General features: G+C 39.7%; 1 protein-coding gene across 1 annotated transcript in view; it reads right to left on the bottom strand.

The window, feature by feature from the left end:
- Positions 1 to 15,374, bottom strand: part of KCNB2 (potassium voltage-gated channel subfamily B member 2) — a 488,419-nt gene extending 473,045 nt beyond the window's left edge. The window contains exon 1 of the mRNA XM_009213206.4: positions 14,709 to 15,374. The gene's annotated coding sequence lies outside the window, so the exon portion shown is untranslated. The remainder of the gene's footprint in view (positions 1 to 14,708) is intronic.
- Between the last annotated feature and the right edge of the window lie 7,047 nt (positions 15,375 to 22,421).

The raw sequence follows: 22,421 nt of genomic DNA, 5'->3' as shown, positions 1-22,421 counted from the left end.
CTCAAGTTATATTTCAAATATTTGATAGCTCATGTGGCTAGTGACTACTGTATTGGAGAGTACAAATATAGAACATTTCCATCATCACATCAAGTTCTATTGGGAAGCACTGGTCTAGACAACTTTCCTGTAAAGTTATGAGGCTGAGTTCTGTTCTTAAATAAGAAATAAGTTCTGTTCTTAATAAGAATGACAGAAAAAATTCTGTTGGAAGCACCATGTTTTGCCTTGACTGTGTTTCTACCACCTTCTACTTCTACTTCTATTCCCAGCAGTGGTATACCTGGGCCTCCACTTACAAACTCTATTTCCTCTTGGATTTTAGGACCATCTTGGTCCTTGTCAAGAAGAATGTAAAGAGTTCATGAATGTAAATAGTGCACGGTCATGGTTTGGTGCTTCATGATCAGGCAGACTTGCTCTGGTTCTATCCTGCCCTATGCTGAACAGCAATTCTTGGGAACTGGGCTCCCGGTTCCATTTTATGACCTAGAACTTGACATGGGCCCCAGCTCCATCCATTCCTTTACTCATTTATTCAACAAACACATAAGAAGCATCTGCTATGTGCATGGAGTTGTGAGAGGTGCTGTGGATAAAGAAGTGCATGAAAGGGGCAATCCCTGCCTTCACTGAGTTTATATTCTTGCAAAAGATGCTGATATTAGTGCAAGAAAGCTGATACTAAATGAGTAAATGCCTGAAAATTTAAAGTTAGATTTGGGGTAAGTGCCATAAGGAATCAGGGTGCTAGAAGACAGCATGATGAGACACCTTCCGTGCTCTGGGAGCCAAGAAGACTTCTTTGAGCAAGTGATTTTTGACCTGAGTTCAGAGACATGAGTAAGAATTTATTAGGTGAAAGTGGGAAGAGAGAGCATCCCAAGTAACTATGCATGACGGCCTCTAGCAAGAAAGCTCAGGACACTTAAGATGAATTAAAATAAAGCCAGAAATTGTAACAGAAAACAAGGGATGAGTGGTGCCTGAGATAGTGCTGGCGGACAGGGGCCAGACTGACCAGAGCCCATCATGTACAACAGCCTTCTACAAGTGATGCTTTGGGAAATGAAGAAGGAATATGGTGGCCCCCAAGTTGAAGGTTTAGGACCTTATCCTAAGAAAAGTGGGAAATCATTTAAGGGTTTTAGGTAAATGAGTGACACAATCAGATTTGCTTTTTGTAAAAAAAAAAAAAAAAAAAAAGGGGGGGGGGGAAATTAATTAAAGAGGACAAGATAAAAAACTAAGAGTCCAGTTAGTAAGCTACAGTGAAACTTCAGGGAAGTGGGATTGGTGCTTTGGTGATGGCATAAGAAATGGTCCTGTCCATTGTGCCTGAATCCTCTCATTAATAAAGTGAACATCACCCTGTTTTCCTGAGAATGGAGATGTCTTAACTGTGTAGGTACCTGCTAGCTACTTAAAAGAGGCTTCTTCCTAAACTCTACGTCCCTTTCAGCGGTAGCATTCTGAGCCTATGGGGCTGGACCATTCTAACCCTTCCTGTCTCTGTCAGGCCTGCCTGTCTGAATCTCCAAATATCACCTGTTCCCAGATACTGCTTACCATATTCGGCTAGGACATTCCCTAGGAAGAAAGTCTAACTTCCTGTCTACTGGGACTGCCATCTGTCATTTGGTCTATTCTCTCCAGATGCCATTTTCCCATACCTGGCTGATCTCCTTGTAGGACTGGCTTTTCCTGACTGTTAGAAAATAGGAGTGGGAAGTGTAAAAAGAACCACATAGCTTAAGACCTGGAGTCTGCAAAAAATAACTAAGTGACCAGAAGCAGAGTACAGAATTTATCTCTGGGAAATAATGACAGCATAATGTCTCAACTTCCCCAATTCTGCACACCACAGCCTGCATGCTGCTACTCCCCATCCCTTTCAAAATGTCCACAACACAAAGAATTATCAATTGTTTGGACCTGGGGCAAACTCACTACAATTAGCACTGCCAGGGATCTAGGGGTTCTATGTTTGTTTTCAGGCAGACCATAAGCCTCGCAAGGGTAAGGACTAAGTTTGTATAACCTCATGACCTAGCAGAGTACTTTACACCTGAAAAGTGTTTAATAAATATTAGCTGAATGTGCACTTGTAAAAAGCTGGCTACAATTTCCAGCCAGTTAGAGTATAAGAAGCAGTAAGTCCTCCTAGGGAAAGAATTGCTTTCTTATTTCAGAGAAAAACATAATGGGCTATTTGGCTATTATTGGCAAGTGCCCTTGGGCAAGTCAGAGGCAAACAAGAGTTAAACAGTTCAGCATAATGAACTACCTCTGTCTTTTGGAATCATCCATTGTCACCTTGAGAAAGGATAGTGGGAAAATTCTGGATGAAGGGATGGGAGGAAGTGTCCAGAAGAAGAGAGAGACCTAGAAAACGGTTGGTGAAGTGTCCAGAAAATGGCTGGTACCTGGGTCCCAGTGAGACATGGACCAGTGAGAAAACTCCTGTGATGAGAAATGGCAAATGCATTTTTAGGAGTAGTGACATCTAACATTTAATTACAATTAGTTTCTTGTCTACGCTATAATTACCATCCTTTATCCCAATGCACTCAGCCAGAGTCTTTTATATATGAGAACACTATAATACTGATTGATGCTTTAGAGAAGGAAGAGAGATGTGTCCCAGAAGAAGACATCCCAGAGGTCTGAGAGGAGCCTTTCAGGAGTGTGGTAAAGGATGTGCCACAACATGGATTAACCAGTGAGTGCATGCAATTCGAACACTTTTCCCCCCTAATTTATTTTGAAGAAATATGACGACAGCAGGGATGGCTAGTTGTCTAATTAAATTTATAGTTCACCTTATAGAATTGCCACTGAGAAGTTCCTGTTGAGCCAAATATTACATTTCACAGCCCCCACTCCCAGCCCCCTCATCTAGGCATCTAGATAGAGGGGTATCTGACTAGTTTTCATCAGTGGAATGTAACCAGAAGTGTTGTTGTCACACCTGAGTCAAGATGTTTAAGAACTGGTGATGCCTTTTCTGTGCTCTCGCACTCTTCATTTGATTGTTATGTGAATAAGAAATACACTTTTGTTATGCCAAATCGCTAACATTCTGGTGTTTGTTACAGGATGAGCTAGCATTATCCTAATATTGATACCTTGAGGTTAGGCGGGTGGGAGTGCTGCCTTTACAAAAATCTAATTATGTGGCATTGCCCCAAGCAAGGAAAGGGATATAGAAGACAAGATGCCTGGACCCTGCCATACTCTGGCACAACTGTGCGAACTTAGAAGGCAGGTCTATAACTTCAGAAAAAAAGACTGCAAACAGCCAAAATGTTACTGTGTGGTGTGGTGATTGCTCCTCACTGCCTGTAGCAAAGTATTACAAAACAATTGATTGAAACAGAAGACCTCATAAAGCTGCAACAGCCCACTGCTTTAGGGAGGATAAGGGTGAGAAATAACAATGAAAAAAGCTTTGAGTAACAGAAGTCCGTTATAGCCTCCCAGTTCGACAAAGTGACTCAGCCTTGCAGTAAATATCTCATTAATGAAGTGACCTAACCACCCAAGCCTATTTTTGAGATGACCCCAACATAATCACTTATGGGTGGATAAGACATGAACAAAGGAATGAAACAGCTTCAAAAATTATGAATAGGAAAGAACTTTCACTGTAGCTAGTAGTATAACTGACAGAAAGCAAATACATAAGTAACCTATGAAAATTCTGAGGAAATTGTATTGTCAAAGAAATTAAGAGCCAGGCCTAACAAAAAAGAAAAAAGAAAAAAAAATCCTATGACTTTAAAACCACCTCCAGGCATCTAGGCTTGGATTGGGAAGAAGGAGGCCTATAAAGCCCTATAAGTTCCAGGAAGGGTATACTTCCCAATACTCATTTTGCATGTGGCCATGGAGAATAATGGATAATGAAGAACTTCCCAGAAGGTGGCCTGGACTACATAGAACAAAGAACAAAGAATTTCTTCCAAGATAGTAAACAAGGGTCTAAAGAAGGAATGTGCCCTGTTGCCAGGACAGGGGTCCTTTAACAATATCCAGTAGGATTTCTTCCATGTTATGAGTCAATGACTGATCTATGTCTCCCATTCTTCACTTTTCCAAATGGAAATTTTAAATGCAATGATTCCAAACTTCATCCATCATTATACAAGCACACCTCAGAGATATTACAGGTTTAGTTCCAGACCACTGCAATAAAGCAAATACCTCAATAAGGCAAGTTACAGAAATATTTGGTTTCCCAGTGCATGTAAAGGTAATGTTTATAAAATACTGTAGTATTTTATATTATTCTATTAAAAATGTTCACACCTTAATTAAAACACTCTATTGGGAAAAAAAAGCTAACAATCCTCTGAGCCTTCAGGGAGTTGTATCTTTTTGCTAATGGAGGGTCTTGCTTTGATGTTTATGGCCGCTGACTGTTCTCAGTGGTAGCTGCTGACGATTTGGGTGGCTGTGGCAATTTCTTAAAATAAGACAACAATGTAGTTTGCCACAGTTGTGTCTTCCTTTCACAAAAGATTTCTCAGTAGCATGCAATGCTACTTGACAGCATTTTAACCACACTAGCACTTTGTTCAAATTCGAGTTAATCCTCTCAAATCTTGCTTCTGTTTTATCAGCTAAGTTTGTGTAATATTCCAAATCCTTTGTTGTGATTTCAACAATGTTCACAGTGTCTTCAACCAAGAGTAGATTCCATCTGAAGAAACCACTTTCTTTGCTCATCCATAAGAAGCAACTCCTTCTCTGCTCAAGTTTATGAGGTCACAGTAATTCATGTATATCTTCTGACTCTACTTCTAATTCTACTTCTCTCCACCACATGTGCAGTTATTTTCTTCACCGAAGTCTTAAATCCCTCAAAGTCATCCATGGGGGTTAGAATCAACTTCTGCCAAATTCCTGTTAATGTTGATATTTTGACTTCCTCCCATCAATCACAAATGTTCTTAATGGCATCTAGAATTGTGAATCCTTTCCAGAAGGTTTTCAACTAACTTTGTCCAGATCTATCAGAGGAATCACTATGTATGGCAGGTATAGCCTTATAAAATGTATTTCTGAAATAATAGGTTTGAAAGTCAAAATTATTCCTTGATCCATGAGCTGAAGAGTGGATATTGTGTTAGCAGGCATGAAAACATTAATCTCCATGTGCATCTCCCTCAGAGCTCCTGGATGATGGGAAACATTGTCAAAAAGCAGTAATATTTTGAAAAGAATTTTTTTTCTAAGCAGTAGGTTCCAATGGTGGGTTTAAAATATCAGTAAACCATGCTGTAAACAAATGCATTGTCATTCAGGTTTCATTGTTCCATTTCTAGAACACAGGCAGAGGAAATTTAGCATCAATTCTTAAGGGCCCTAGGATTCTCAGAATAGAAAGTAAGCAATGAATTCAACTTAAGGTCATCAGCTACATCAGCCCCTACCAAGAGAGTAAACCTGTCCTTTGAAGCTTTAAAGCCAGGCATTGACTTCTCCTCTCTAGCTATGGAAAGGCCTAAATGGCATCACCTTTCAACAGAAGCCTGTTTCATCTCCATTAAAAATCTGTTGTGGATAACATAGTGAGACCCTGTCTTTTTTTAATTAAAGAAATTTTTAATAAAAAAATTATCCAGGTGCTGTGGTGCATGCCTGTAGTCCCAAGTACTTGGAAGGCTGAAGGAGGAGGATCCCATGATCCCAGGAGTTCAAGGTTGCAGTGAGTTGTTATGCCACTGCACTCTAGACTGGGTGACAGAGTGAGACCCTGTCTCTAAAGGAATTTTAAAAATCTATTGTTAATTTTAGCCACCTTCATCAAAAATCTTAGCTAAATCTTTTGGATAACTTGCTACAGCTTCCGTGTCTAACACTTGTTTCTTCACCTTGCACTTTGTTTTTCTTTGTTGTTTGTTTGTTTGTTTTGACACAGAGTCTTGCTCTGCCACCCAAGCTGGAGTGCAGTGGCACAATCTTGGCTCACTGCAAACTCCACCTCCCAGGTTCAAGCAATTCTCTGCCTCAGCCTCCCAATTAGCTAGGATTACAGGTGCCTGCCACCACACCTGGCTATTTTTTTTGTATTTTTTTAGTAGACACGGGGTTTCACCAAGTTGGACGGGCTGGTCTTGAACTCCTGACCTCGTGATCCACCCGTCTTGGCTTCCCAAAATGCTGGGATTACAGGCATGAGCCACCGAGGCTGGCCCACCTTGCACTTTTATATTATGGAGATGGCCTAGTTTTTTTAAACCTATGAACCAACCTCTCCTAGCTTCGAACTTTTCTTCGGTAGCTTCCTCACTTCTCTCAGTCTTCATGGAATTGAAGACAGTTAAGGTCTTGTTCTGGATTGGGCTTTGGTTGAGGGAATGTTGTGGCTGATTTGATCTATCCAGACCACTAAAACTTTCTCCGTATCAGCAATCGGACTCTTTTTCCTTTATTATCATTCATGTATTCATTGGAGTAACACTTTTAATTTCCTTCAATTACTTTTCCTTTGCATTCACAACTTGGCTAACTGGAACAAGAGGACTAACTCTCAGCCTATCTTGGCTTTCAACATGCCTTCCTCACTAAGCTTAATCCTTTCTAGCTTTTGATTTAAAGTGACAGACATGCGATTCTTCCTTTCACTTGGATACTTAAAGGTCATTGTAAGGTTATTAATTGGCCTATTTTCAATACTGTTGTGTCGCAGGCAACCGGGAGGCCCAAGGAGACGGAGAAAGTTGTGGGAATAGCCAGTCAGGGGAGCAGTCGGAACTCACACAACATTTATCCATTAAGTTTACCATCTTATATGGGCACAGCTCGTGGTGCCCCAAATATCACTGATCATGGATCACCATATCCTATATAACAATAACATTTGATATATTGGGAGAATTACCAAAATGTGACACAGAGACAGGAAGTGAGCACACTGTTGGAAAAATGGTGCTGACAGACTTGCCTGATGCGGGGTTGCCACAAACCTTCAATTTGTGAAAATCACAGCATCTGTTAAGCACAGTAAAACAAAGCACTATAAAAATAAGGTATGCCTGTATATTGGAGACCGATAACTTGCCTTTTAGTACAAAAGTTTCTAGACAATGAGGGGCCATATCCAGACTGAATGGTGGTGGGCATCAGCCATAGAACCTGGACTTTGAGATGGATACAGTGACTAGGTGAGATTCAGGTTGTTTTCTGGGGTTAAGGTTTTCTTACCTGTAGCCAGAGAGCAGAATATAGTAGAAATTTCTATTTAGCAAAATCTATGCTTCTCTTTCCATGATACAGAAATATGACTGGAAAGTGGCCTCCCACCCAGAGGTTGCATACTCCACCCCTCTTTGTATACAGATAGAGCAATGTGACTGTCTCACCAACAGAATGTGAATGGAAGCCAGGTGTGTCACTACTTGGGTGTGCCTTCTCTATGTTCATTCTCTTCCACAATGTCAGGGGGATGCAGAGAACTTCATGTTTCTAGTATCATGAGCAAGATTTGGGTCCCCAAATCACTGCACTGAATGCACACATTGGACTCTCATATAAGGAAAAAATAAATGTCCATTCTATTAACCACTGAAATATGGAAGTTTAGTACAGAAGTTCAAGCTACCTAAACTAATACAATCACCCTTGAAAAGCAAAAAAGGAAGCTAATGCCTATTATTATTATCTGTATTGAGAGGTGAAAGACTTGGAGACCCTTAGATTGCAAGTGTTTACCATCAGGAATTCAAACCCTCCTCCCCTTCTTCACCATCCCTGTCTAAAGCAAGTCTTAGACATTATCTTAGTTGTATTCCTTGAAAGGCTCCTAACTAGTCTCCAAAGTATCAATCTTTTCTCCTGTTAAAGTTCATCCTATTCACATTAGCTCAGAGATTGTCACCAAAAATAAAGTGGACTATACCACTTTTTAAAAAATTTTTGTTGACCGCCTCCCCCAACTCCACCAACAACCCATCTTTCAGGATAAAATCCAAATTATGTAGGATGGCATAAACACCTTTCCCACCTAATCCTCAACCTTCTTCAGCTTCGTCTCCCATCACTTCCCTACAACTGCCAATGCTGAGCTTCAGTCAACAGTCAAGCCCCTTTTATAACATTGCTTTGCAAATGCTGTTCCCTCTGCCTAGAATGCTCTCCATCCACCTCCTTTTCCACCTGGGGAATGCTTACTCATCTTTTAAAAATGAACTTAGATGTCACTTCATCTGTGAAGTCCTGTCTGACTATCCCACATAGAAAATGAAACTCTTCACAGTGATAACTAAATTATCAAATTGTGCCCACTAATAGGATGTCCCTAATGTTTAGCAATCTACATAGTTTGATTTTGTTGCTATTTATTTTGTATTTAGTCAGGCGCTAAACTTACTTTCATACTAAAAACAGAGAGAGCTTTGCTTTTTCAAAATAGCCACCCACATAGTAGAATTGGATTGGCTTTCTTCAATGGGAGAATATAGTCATAATCAGTGCTGCTGAATGAGATGAACATAATCCTTTTGAGTGAGTTTCCTAAAGTTGTCAAGTGTTTGAAGGGCAAGGCCCAAGAATGCAGGAAATCCTGCTTCCTCCATAACTTTTACACATCTCACCAGACACCTATGTAAATGAAAAACTTGCTTGCCTTTATCTGTGACTAGACCTTAGCCCTATCGTTCATAGCACGTTTTTACAGAGGAATTTTCTAGGAATGATAGAAGAGGCTATCACCAGATTTGCTCACCATTTTGGGAAGTTATGTCACCAGCTATCATGCTGCTCCTGTTAACTGATTCACTAATCCAGTACACCCACATCTGTTTGCAATTACTGCTGTCACACTCAATGAATATATTTATTTTGCTCTTATTTCAAAATGCCAAATATACAAAAGTGTCACCAATATTCAATTGAATATTATCATCTTATCCAAATTTATCTTCTACTCTTATCTGAACTTATCTTCTTATCCAAACTTATGCATTTTAAGTAGCAGTCATTTGATTATTTTAGTACATCTTTTAGTGTAGTTATATCTGAGCATACACATATTGGTAAGTCTACTACTTTATCTTAAGCTGCTTTCTTCTTATTTACTCTTACAGATAGGGAATTTATATTGATTTTTAAATGTTATATGTGTAAATATGATTTATTATCTATAAATATTATTTCAGGAAAGTAAAGGGGGACATTACAAAGTATTGTTTATAGAAAGGGGGTACTGGATCTGACTGAGTAGAGTGTTGTGGCTCTAAATATATTTAGAAACTCAAAACGACTGTATTTTGTTACTGTTGGGATGTTTTGTCATACAACTACTCCACTGAATTGCCATCCCACTCTATCAATAGCATTTATAATATTTGGTTGTGATTTATTTCTCTACAAGTGTAGGCTGTGAGTGCATGGTGTCTTATGCATATTTATGTCTCTAATAACTGGCTTAGGACTTAGCACACAGAAGCTCAGTAGACACCCTTAGGATGAACTACCAAATAAGAACCTCAAAGGGATATGAAGTCCCTGGATTTCATGGTAGAACTCGGAATCAATTATTCAGTACTTTGCCCCTATCGGTCTTATATTGCTTACTTCATTCTGCCTAATATCAGTTACTTGTGTACAAATACCCTCTCCATTTTCTCTCCTCCTTGTGGAACTAGGCAGTATTGCATTCACCTCTGTATCTCAGATGAGTCTCACACAAAGGAAGCCAATAAACATGTAAATCAAATGATTCTCCAGGAGTATTGCTATACATAATGGCTGTGGTTTATTTTTTAGTACTAACAGTACTGTACTTCAGGTGTATTAGTTATTAAAAGGGCTTTGGTGGATTGGTCTGAGGACCTAAACATCATTTAAAGTATTATTTTTATAAGGAAATGTATATAAGTTCTAAAATACTCAAACTTTTAAAATGAAATTTTATGTAATAAGCCAATTGTAGGTTCAAGGTTGGCTATACAATGTGATTGAATATATAAGACCTAATATTTGTGTGAAAAATTAAAATGTCAATCATGAGGATATATCTAAATATTTGTTTCTATGGCTTCCTGCAGGCAATATTTAATCATTTTAGCTTTGAAATTTAATCTGGATGACATTGTTCACATACACAGAAGTTGTAGCTATTTAGAAAAAACTTTTCTTCAAATATATAAACTTTTCTTGATGAAAATCTCTATTTATGTTTTCATAATTTTATCATAGTAACTCTGCACTTAATAAAATAAATGCATTCTAAAGACTATACTAGTATGTAAATCTGTTAAGTAACTATACTTTAATTTCCACTGAAATATTCGCGTTATGTTTTACAGGGAAAAAAATGGGGACATGAGTAAAAAATTATATTTCAAAACTAATAATTAAAAAAATAAATAATTCTAAGAGTAGCTAAATTAAACATATTCGTAATACTATGTTCAAAATAATTCACAAACTTGTTTTAAAAAACCTGAAAATGAAAATAAACTGACCAGATCGTCTGTATCAGCCAGCCTCATTTTCTGTGGTCACTGTAAAGCTAGTAGTTTCTAATGTGTTAGCATTCTGATAAAATCCCACCTACATTATAAAAATCTAAACTACGTTCTTATTTCAAATTAATGTCAAAAATATGGGGGTTTTCTCTTACTTTTGGCCTTTTTCAAGCATCCCCCTATAGTAATAACCAGGGCATCCTTTGGTGAGAGAGAAGATACAGTTCCAAATAAATCTAGGAACTGCAAGCATTTTTTTCTTGTTCTGCCTGGGCTCGTTCTTAACACTTCTGAATATCATAGTGGTTAAGTGAGCCAGAGCACCAAGGTTCAAGCTTGACTTTACCATTTATTTCCTATATGACTTTAGACAAGTTAAGAAAAGTCTCTAAACATTAGTTTTCACATCTATATAATAAAGGGCATTTCTGACAGCTATCCCATAGGGTGGTTGTGAGAATGAAAATAATACTTGCAAAGTGCTTAAAACAGTATGTGCCTTAAGTAAGTGCTATAAATAATAATAACAATAACTTTATTTTATATATGTCAATAAAATAGTATTACTTATAATCATAATACTCTAATTTAAATTTAAAATTAAATATTTTAATAATATTATTATTACTATTATTGTTTTCTAACAATTGCCAAATGCATAGTTTGTGAAAATTTTCATGATCCTCTTCATGGATTTGTCTTAATTAATTTGCTAAGTATTAAGTGCATTTCTGTATAAAAAAGATCTTTCATTTTGAACTATAACTGATTTTTCAATTAGTTTTTCAAGTTTTATTTTTTCCTTAAAAAATTCTTGAGGGGAGGGCCTAGCTTCTATATTTTTTGCATTTGTTACATTCTATTCAAGCACTCTTCTCCTTATACCTATATATATATACACACACATATTTAGTAAGTAATAAATGAATTAATGAGTCAATGAGTGGCTATGGGACATCAAATCAGATAGCAAAGATAGTTACAATTCAACCTATAGGAACAGGCACTTTTTAAGATAAAATAAAAGGGTTTGGCTTACACAGGTCAAGGGATTACTGGTCTCACACACATGGCTTTCTGCCTCACAACCCGTACTTGCAGTTAAGAGTTGGTGGGAATACATATTTAAGAAGCACAAGGAGGAAATAAGCAATGAAACAGAATGTCCTACAGATCTAGGCTATAAAGATACTTGTAGAATGTGACTAAAAAACCTAATGCTGCTCTGCTCTATAAACTTTATTCTGTCACTTGGGGAGTAACAAAGTCATAAACTCTAGCCTTAAAAAAACAAAAAACAGGCCGGGCGCCGTGGCTCAAGCCTGTAATCCCAGCACTTTGGGAGGCCGAGACAGGCGGATCACGAGGTCAGGAGATCAAGACGATCCTGGCTAACACGGTGAAACCCCGTCTCTACTAAAAAATACAAAAAACTAGCCGGGCGAGGTGGCGGGCGCCTGTAGTCCCAGCTACTCGGGAGGCTGAGGCAGGAGAATGGCGTGAACCCGGGAGGCGGAGCTTGCAGTGAGCTGAGATCCGGCCACTGCACTCCAGCCTGGGCGACAGAGCAAGACTCCGTCTCAAAAAACAAAACAAAACAAAACAAAACAAAACAAAAAACCCTGGGCTAAAAAAGAAATCACATATAATGCCTTTGTACTGTCCACTTGTCTGAAGCTTCTGCGAAAATAATAGGAATCACGATTTTATGTAAAAATCTGAAGAATATAAACAAATCTCAAAAAATAACATTTTGAAATAAGTAGAATATCTTACCCTCATATATTTTCCTTAAAATATGTGTGAGATTTCCTATCAACTTTAAGAATCTTCCTCTGGAATTAGTCTTTAAGAGATAGTAAGTTTTAAAGGAACTAATTAGTTCTTTATGAAGAAAAAAATGCATTAGGGCAGAATGAAATGTATCTTACAGATTTCCTAGATTTGGGTCTACTTTCATAACACGTTATACACTATACTGATCTCTCTACCATATAAGAATGCCAGACACGCATTCAAGAAAAAATATTTTTCAACGTTTAATGAAGACGCTCTGCAGACTTGCACATTTGTAGACATGCAGGCAGGTATACAAAACACCTGGACAGACACACTCTTAAGTTGAGAAACGTGACCAAAACCATATCCTGCCATTTCGTTATTCTAGCAACCTCACTTTTATTATCATACTGAAAATTAAAAAGGCAGGAAGTTGCCCTATTGCCTAAACAATGAAGTTTTAAAAGCCAAACAGAAAGGAATGGATAAAGTAATAATTTCTACTAACCCCTCTGAATATTCAGTAAATATGTATGCTTGGAAAATTGAACTGTTGGATTTGGAGAACAGTGAAATGCAAAAGAGTTTAACTGATGCAGGGATTTATTCTATTTGGAAAAACAGGAGAAAAAGAAAAGGAAGGCAATAGAAAAGAAAGATGTGAGATGAGAACTCTCAAAGTGGCAGGCAGAAGAGTGATTTTCTGGAGTCGATACGTGTGGGTTTGTGTATGAGGGAGATGTGAGAACACTAACATGGAGAGGGAAAGATGAAGGTTAAAGGAGGAAGAAAACAAACAGAACTGCCAAGTGATTCACTCTTTTCTCCAAAAGTCTGAATGGTGCCAGAAAAGGAAGAAGGGTACATTAGACAGAATTCTATTTGTGATAAACAATTGTTCTAAACCTGAAGGCAAGAGGGAGGGGATTATGGTATTTACTTTGTGGAAGCATATTAACTCTTCTAGGTGATGAGGATACTTTTCCTTCAGTGGGGAAGAAAGTTATTTCTACGTTGGACCTTCAGTATTTTCAGAGTCCATGCAATCACACAAGTAAGCACTTTATCCATGCCCTTACATTAAAAACACCACCTCAAACAGCAATTAAATGTGCATACACATTTGTAATGTGTCAAATTACTAAACTGAGTTAATTTAAGAACAAAGAACTCTCTAGCCTAGATGTCTAGTCTAGATGGGTTTTACTCATGTATTACAAGTTAAGCTTTGGACAACTTTATATGTATTGACACACACACACACATACACACCCCTAAAGAGTGAAATAGATAAAACAAAACTGTATTTTCTTTATATACAACTTAAGAATGTTACCCTCTTTCATAAACTCTTTCCTGTAAGTTATTCAGCACTGACAGGTAAGACAAGATTTTTGACCGAAATCTCTCTCTCTCGTACAATGAAGTGTAATATATTGATTGCTGTTTATTGGTAAATAAACCAAGAGACCTCCGTCCCACACTATACTACACATTTAATGACAACAATAAAATGCTTACTCTTCCTTTCCCTCGGTTTCAAAAAATCAGATTTCCAACAAAATAAAAAAAAATTAGTGCAAAAATGAAAATGTGATACGATACTTAAAATCTTGACATTATTGCACAACTTGATTAGAAGGAATGTGGAACCTGCGTAGAATTAACCCAGTGTATGTGCATACTATTTTTTTTCAATGTAATCTTGTATGCATTACTTCTTATTGTTGAAACACATGTGCAGTCATAAATGTTGCATAAATGGCATGTTTGTGCATATTGCACACTGACAGTTTTTATGAATGAATACACATAAATGCTCACAACTCGAGAAAATGGATGGCGGCATACTATTTTGAAGAGGATCATTAAGCATCAGGAGCAAATGATGAGGCAAATGGTCGATGTCTTTTGGTGCTATTCAGGGCAAACGTATTCCCAAGTCCCCTAGCAGAGTGTGTTGGCAACAGCCATGAAGCGCTTTCCTTAGAGACCCGTTCTCCCCCTCAGGAACCGTGCTACAGAACGGAGACCGCGCACCGCTTGAAGAATAAAATGCATGCATGTCTCTGTGTTCTGAGGATCGTTCATACATCAGAGGCATCACACTCCCTAAATCCAGTCCCACAAGTGTGTGCATGTGAGTGTGGCATTTACCAACAAATAGACGGAAGGCAACAAGAGCTCGGCTCCTAGAAATAACATCCCCATCCCTTCCCAGTCAGGCTGCTTGGAAGCTTTTCAGGGGCTAACACTTGAGCGCCTTCCCCACCAGGAAGGAGCCTTACATTAAAAACCCTCTCAGGGCTAAGTCAGCTTTGTGTGTAAGTCCACTGGGCGCCATATGGCAGTTTCCAATTCCTTTAGCAACTCAAGTGTGGCTAGGCTGCCGCGATGATTCATTCTTAAAGGAAGACCCCTTCGGGGAGCAGCAATGCCCCCGCCACTTACCTAGCTCCCACAGACCCCGCTCAGCAGGCGGCATAGGCTCGGGCACCACAAAGGGCTGTGGGATTCCCCGCTCCCTCCAGGGAGCCTCTCCCCGCGACGATCCCCTTCGCCAATGATCTGTCGCTGGAAATCCCCCTCCCCTCCACAGAGGAGGGTCTCCCCGGCTGGCTGGAGCTCCTGGCGTGCTTTCCCCCTGTCTTTACATCCCTGACTCTGGTTCACAGTCTCTAGTAGGAAGGTTCAGAGGAGAGGCGGCGGGAGGAAGCTAAGGCATCCTTTAAAAGAACAATAATCTTCATCGATCTTCACCCCCTTCCCCACGCGGGGTCCCCATCCCCCTGCCGCCGCCACCGCCACCCAGACGAGAGAGGGCTGGAACAGAAGAGGAAAAATCGAGCGGGGCTGAGCTCGCCGCGCGGAAGGAGCTGGAAAGCGAGCCGCGCCAGCCCGGGAGTTGCCGCTCGCTGGGGCTGCCCGAGGCGCAGCGGCGGCGGCGGCCGCGAGGGCGGAGGGCGGAGGGCGGAGGGCGGAGGGCGGTGGGTGCTTGGTGGGTGTGTGTCTGTGGCGGAGCAGGGTAGAGGCTGCGCGCGGGAGGCTAGGCGGGGCGCTCTGGGGCGCCGCTCCCCCGCCCAGCAGCTCGCCGGCCCGGCGCGCACACACGGCTGCGGCCACCCCAGCCTCCCGCTCCGCCTCCTCCCGCGCTCCGCGCACCCGCGGGCTGGAGCGGCCGCCGCCTTCTCTTCCTCTTCCTCCTCCCCCTCCTTCTCCTCGGCGCTCGCGGCTCTCAAGGTGGGCGGCGGGGCGGGATGGCGGGGCTGCGCTAGCTGGCGGGGCACCTCTGGGGACGCCGGGGCTCGGCCTCGCGGCGCCGAAGCTGTGCGCTCCGCTGGGGACAACGCTCTGGTGCCCAGGGCGCGGCTGGGGCGCGGGCGGGCGCCGCCCACACTTCGGCGAGGTGCTTCCCTCAGCTCCCGCGCGCCCGCTGCTCCTGCTGCCCCGGGCCTGGCTCCACACCCACCTGCTTCGCTCTGCAGCGCCTAGCCGGCTGCGCTGGGCTAGAGGGACGCAGCCCCCGCGGCTGCCGCGCACCCGGGGCCGGGAAAGCCCCGGGACGCCCGGCCGCGACGCACTCCTGCGGCTTCGCAGGATTCCCTCGGCCCTTCTGCTTCCAACTGCAGGGCTGTCCTCCCGCCCGCCCACAGCACGACCCTGACCCTGGACTGACTGCTCGACCCCAGGGAACTGGGGCGAAGACAGATGGCTCCTGAGTGATGGTGTCAGGATTATTTTCCTGGAGAAAGAGCTGCGGAGATAACTAGGAGTGCAGATAAGATCTGACTTTCCTCGGGACACCTCCAGCCCCGCTCGCTCGGGGGCCGTCCCTAGCCCCGAGTGACCCCGCTTTCCTGGGTTTGAGGGTAAAGCCGGGTCCGTGGCAGCCTTAACTCTTGCTTCTCATGGGGGCGCTCTTCATACTCTGCTTTCTTTCCTTTGCCAATCTACTTACCAGCTGGAAAACTATGCCAAGTTCCTCCTTGGCGAGGCCGCCAGGTGGACACTCAGACCCGTACCCACTTCCAGGGCGCGGTAAAGACAATGAACTTGAGTAATAACACTGAACCTTACATATTCTTGATCCCAGTGCTCCTTCACAGTCACGAAATAGAGACCGCCGGCACAGTTACAGGGGCTTTCAGGAAAACAAAGTAGCTTAAAACACCTTTTAGAAACGAACGCAGGCCATGACAATCTATTTAAAGCTGGGACTCCTAAGTTTCTATAGACCAAGAAAGATGCCGTTGAAGAAGGTCCAAGTACACTGTTTTAAATATACTCCATGTCATCCTTGCCTTAGTTTTAGCCCTGATATGCCCTGAAATGCGCTATCCTCTGATTCTCTGCACCTTGACTTCCCACCTCCCTAGGGAGGTGGCCTTACTTTGTACTGAGGGTTTTTGGTTTGGGGGTGGGTTTTTGTTTTGTTTTGCTTTGCTTGTTGTTGTTGTTTTGAGGTGTCAGATGTTGGGCGGGATATTTAGCGTGGAGGTTGGCCCTTCTAATGCTGTCGCCCTCCAGCAAGAAACGGCCCTGCCCTTTGCTCTTCTTGGGGCTTCTCAATTATGAACACTAGGAAGAGGTCACCCAGATTCCCAAACTCTTATCCCCAACTCTGGCCCAGTCCCAAGCTCCAGCTCCACATTTCCAGGGACCTGCAGGCAGTCCATTCCCTCCCACCCAGCCTTTCCACCCTCCCACACAGTTTAAATAATTTCTGCCAATTGCTTTTCCCCTCGCAAAACCCTGACCTTATCATTTCCCTACTCGCAAATACTCCCTGGTTTCCCATTTCCTACCAAACAACGTCTGTGCACCTCTGTGCCATTGCATGCGAGTATCTGGGATACTCTTCTCCAGGTCTTACGTCCAAATCATTACAGTCCTGGAAGAGTCACTTCACACTCTGCCTCTTCCATGACTTCTCCCTTTTGGTGTCCATTGCACAATGTCCCAGCAATCTTTTTAAGACATATATCACCTTCCACTTCCTATACCATGTATTTACTGTGTACATTTCTTAACATTTTAAATTCTAGGGTCCCCCAGAAACAATTCCATGTCCCTTTATTGTTTGCATTCTTTACGTCTAACCCAAAGCCATACATCTGAGATATATGTATTCATCTAACAAAGATTTATTTTGTAGTTTTTCTCAGTCCATCAATATTTGTTAATTGAATGGAATTTACAAAATATTTTTAGGCTAGGAAGACTTCTTCAAATTCATTTCGAGTGTGCCTAAACTTAGCATGACTTTTTATAAATTTAGGAGTGCCAAAAATCTCCTTTGTTAGCTCTCTATCAACATTACTGATCACCTCGCTAAGAATTTAATAATTTGACAAATATTTGTTTACATTTTTACCTTAAATTTCCATTAGATTTTAGAAATCTGAATATTTTTGCCTACTATCTAAGTGGTCATTAGTCAAGAGAGTAAATTATCCTTTGGGTGAAACGCAATGCTGCTATCTGCATTTCTGGGAAGCAGGGTACTAGGAGTAAGTTATCCATCAGCTCTGAGTCCTGTATGTGAGCATGCAATGACAAGAAAAAACAATCTTTGGGGGGAAAAATGCTAATTTTGCTTCCTAAATGACTCATAGCTCAAATGGATTACAGAGAATCACCCCTGGCATACAAGTTGTTTGGAATAGCAGAGTTCTCCATATGCACAGCTTGAATTCCGAATGGCTGCAGAGACTCTTGTGTTGATTATCATCATGTGGCTCCACTTCCTTAGTAAATTTGGGTAATTTGGGGTTTTTGTTCAGTTGTTTGCCAAAGAAAAAATTAAAATGATCTAGCTGAAAAGTCAGACATGTTTTCACATCGCTCCCTTTAAGTCTTTTGTTTATCTTTATTGATATTTACGGAACTGTTCCTTTTGCTTGTATTTCAATTTCTCAGAATTACCTTGAGTTATGACTAAATTATATTACAGTAAAGGAGAGAAATATCTGTTTGAGATGTCAAAATACTTTCTTCATAATGCTTGGTCAGATAAATAACTGTAATATAAATATAACCTGAAATAGCCTTATGCGTATCATTAGGTACAATTTAGATGAAGAATGTGTTTCCTCACATATCATATGCTGGTGTATAAAAATATATATGTATATGTACACAATACCAAACATAATAGATTCTTGGTATTTTTTGGTTGGATAAAGTATCTGAGCAAAACCAATTAAAAAAAAAGATACAGCTGCAACATGTTTATCAGAGCACAATTTACAATTGCAAAGATATGGAGTCACCCAAAGTGCCCATGAACCAATCAGTGGATAAAGAAAATGTGCTATAAATACAACATGGAATACTCCTCAGCCATAAAAAAGAATGAAATATTGTCTTTTGCAGTAATTCGGGTGGAGCTGGAGGCCATTTTTCTAAGTAAAGTAACTCAGTAATGGAAAACAAACTACCGTATGTTCTTTCTTATAAGTGGGAGCTAAGCTATGGGTACACAAAGGCATACAGAATGGAATAATGGACATTGGAGACTCAGAAGGGAGAAGGGTAAGAAGGAAGTAAGGAATAGAAAACTACTCATTGGGTATAAAGTGCGCTACTCCGGTCTCAGACTTCATTGCTATACAATTCATCCGTGTAACCAAAAACCACTTACACTTCTAAAGCTATTAAAGTAAAAAAAAATAAAAAATAAAAAGATGTGAACCCCATTAAAGGGAGAAATGTAAACATATATGTAAATGTGTTTGTGAGTGGGTATGTGTGTATATTCTAGAAGGTTGTATATTAACAAGCTAAAAGAGTTATCTCTGAGTTGAGAGGCAGATTTTGTTTTATTTGGTATAAACTATACAAAAAAGGGTGGATATTTATCTTCAAATATCAGAACCATGAAGACACTACTTTCATTCTTAATCATAAACCACGTATATACACAGACTGGGACTGTACTTCTTAAATTTATTTTTTTATAAGGGCAAATATTACTATGGTACTTATTGTCATACAAGAGAGTGACCACTGAAGGGTACACAGAATTTATCATATTGTTAAATGTAATATGTCTTCTTTTTTTCCTCTAAATAAAAATATAGGAAAGCTGGAGCAATTTTGAGCAACTCACAGAATCTTAGCCACTGAAATCCTACACTAGCACATTACTGTGAAGGCTTGAAAAATAAATGAGCTGTCTGTGTCTTCCTTGAGGAGATAAGTACTATCTCATTGATTCTTTCATAGTTAGTTGAGATTTGGCTGTCCTTTGACTATTTAAAGTAAGAGATAAGCTCCAGACTGACTGGATTTGTATGTTTTTTAACAGTTCTTATTCTGAGTATGAACTTTTTGAAAAATGCCAGATGTTTAAACACATATTTCTGCCATGTAATAGCATGACTATAAGTATTGTGTTTGAATCCACACTTAGACCAATTTGCAGATATCATTAGTGTCTAAGCAGCCTAGTTTGTTCTTAGGAATCCATGAAGCTTAGGGGAAGAGGTTTCTGGGGCCAGTGAACGGGAAATGTTAAAAACATGCCACTTAGGATCTGAAATTTAGCCACATTATTCCAAGACATAGTGGAACAAGGATTGGATTCCTAGTCAGATTCAAGTCCCATCTCTCTTATGTAATTGTGTTGTGTAGGCAAAGATAAATAAAAGGCCTTACTACCTGTCAGTCACTGGTCTAAATTCTTTATAGGTATTGGCTAATTTAATCCATAAAATAGTTGTTTAAAGTAGATAATATTGTTGTTATCCCAGTTAATAAAGGAGGTAACTGAGAGAATTTTTGACTGAGGATCATACTTAAATGAATTCAAATTTGACCTAAGGCCATATGACCTTAAAATTTTAGGCTCTATTACGCCTACTTCACCCCACATTGATAACATCTTTCTGCTGTCTCATTACATTGTCTAGAGTTAATATGGGAAGCTATTATATAAAATATTATATAGATTATATTTTATCAACATATATCTTAGTTTATATTATTAATAAATTTATATTAATATAAATATATAAAATTATATATGATACTATATTGTATTAATATAATATAATAATATATTAACATAATATAATATATTGCTAATAGATTTGTATTAATATATTTGTTTATATAAATATGCTTATATAAGTATATTTATATGATTACTGTATATTATATACAATAATTATTATATTATATTTTTTATTTTTAGGTATAAATGTGCGTGTTGTCAAACACAATCTACACAAAGATTGTTGGTCGTAAAGGGTGATGGAGGTAGATCATCTATCTTTTGTTTTCCCAGCAGGCAGACTGGTGCTGATCCACCCACAGGGCTCACTAGTTGTCTAATGACTTTTGTCTGTAAATTTGATCTGAGATGCCTGGGCACTTGGGGCACAAGGCATGTTGCCCTAGACTACGATGAAGGGTTTCAGGCTTACACAGGGAAGACACCTACGTGGATCATAATCCACCCAGAAGTATTAAACACTTCAAGATTTTGAACGTACCACCAGCGCAGTGGAGCAAAAAGCTCTGGGGCCCTTAGAAATAGCAAATTTAGGGCCAGGCGTGGTGGCTCACACCTGTAATCCCAGTACTTTGGGAGGCTGAGGTGGGGTGATCACAAGGTCAGGAGTTCAAGACCAGCCTAGCCAACATAGTGAAACCCTGTCTCTAGTAAAAATACAAAAATTAGCCAGGCATGGTGGTGGGTGACTGTAGTCCCAGCTACTAGGGAGGCTGAGACAGGAGAATCACTTGAACCCAGGAGGCGGAGGTTGCAGTGAGCCGAGATCACACCACTGCACTCCAGCTTGGGTGACAAAGCAAGACTATGTCTCAAAGAAAGAAAGAAAGGAAAAGCAAATTTGAAGCACTTCCTATGCTTAGAACAAGAGGAAATGGAATCATCAACAGTAGACGAGGTGTAAATAGTTACAAGTGAAAGAGTTGCTTTGCAAATACAAGGGCATTATTCCCAGCTCCAGACTTCACATCATTATAAACAAAAAGTAGATCTAATGACAGAATATGTCCCTACTGGCCAGACAAGGACCTTGCCTGTCAAAAGCCATAAAAAGCAAGATTAAATTAGCTACCCTCAGTCTTTTCTGATAAATTTCCAAGTAGACACAAGACTCAAAAAATCAATCGAGTTTAAATTGTGGTAACTAATCCCAGTAGTGCTTTTATTCCCTTCTGAGAATAAAGCATGAGCTGAGAATACATTCAACTGAAACATACTGTCAAAGGTGTCATTAATTCTAAGAATGATGAAAAAGTAATGTTGCCACATTTTTTGGTCTTCCTTATAGTTGGTACTCTTGTACCTTCAAAACCTTCTTTGCAATATCAAATAGAAATATTGGTCATTCCTAGGATCTATAGCTTGACAATGATCATTTCCCAGAACTAATTAAAGTTGTGGTTTAATGTTTTTTTCTAAATAAAATGTATTTTGGTAACAAGTATAAAAAGTCAGAGTGTTTTATAAGCATCCTAACATTGTATATTCAATAAAATTACATCAAGAACTTAACACAATGATTATTGAAGAACAATTAGTATTAAAGATAAATAGATGTGAAAATTGATAAACTCATATGAGAAAGGATATGAACTCAAATATAAGCACATTGTACTTAAAATACCACTACGAAGACAAAAGAATTTTTTTTTTTCAATAATGCCACGCTGCAGGTTGCTTAATTACTACTAACAAATTGCTACTTTATGCACTTGAATACATTTACAAATTATGGCACTCATATTCAATATTCGACTTCATATGTTACATATATTGTTTGATGTAAAATATTATCAATATGCATTTTAAGTTTTTGGTTCTGTTTAATCATCTATTTCTAGTCAATAAAAAAAGACTTGTTTCAACAAACACAGGTATATATTTTAGAACAAAGAGCAAGTGATTTTGACTGAAATTTAAAAAACAGAAATGAAAATATTTTAAAACAAGACTTGTAAATGACCATTCCTCTCCACCACCACTTCTACTCTAGGCATAGCTAAACAAGACCAACCAGATTTTAGAATTTATTATATTTCATATTTGGTTTAGCTAATCACAGTGCTTACAGAGATAATCAGATTTGGAAAAGGAGAATCAAACATGGAAATTTATCTTGCTAAATGAGTCTAATTAGCGCAAAAGCA

The sequence above is a fragment of the Papio anubis genome, chromosome 8, assembly GCF_008728515.1.
Source record: "Papio anubis isolate 15944 chromosome 8, Panubis1.0, whole genome shotgun sequence".
NCBI lineage: Eukaryota > Metazoa > Chordata > Mammalia > Primates > Cercopithecidae > Papio > Papio anubis.
The sequence above is the reverse complement of the archived record's forward strand: the minus strand, read 5'-3'. Positions and strand labels throughout refer to the sequence as shown.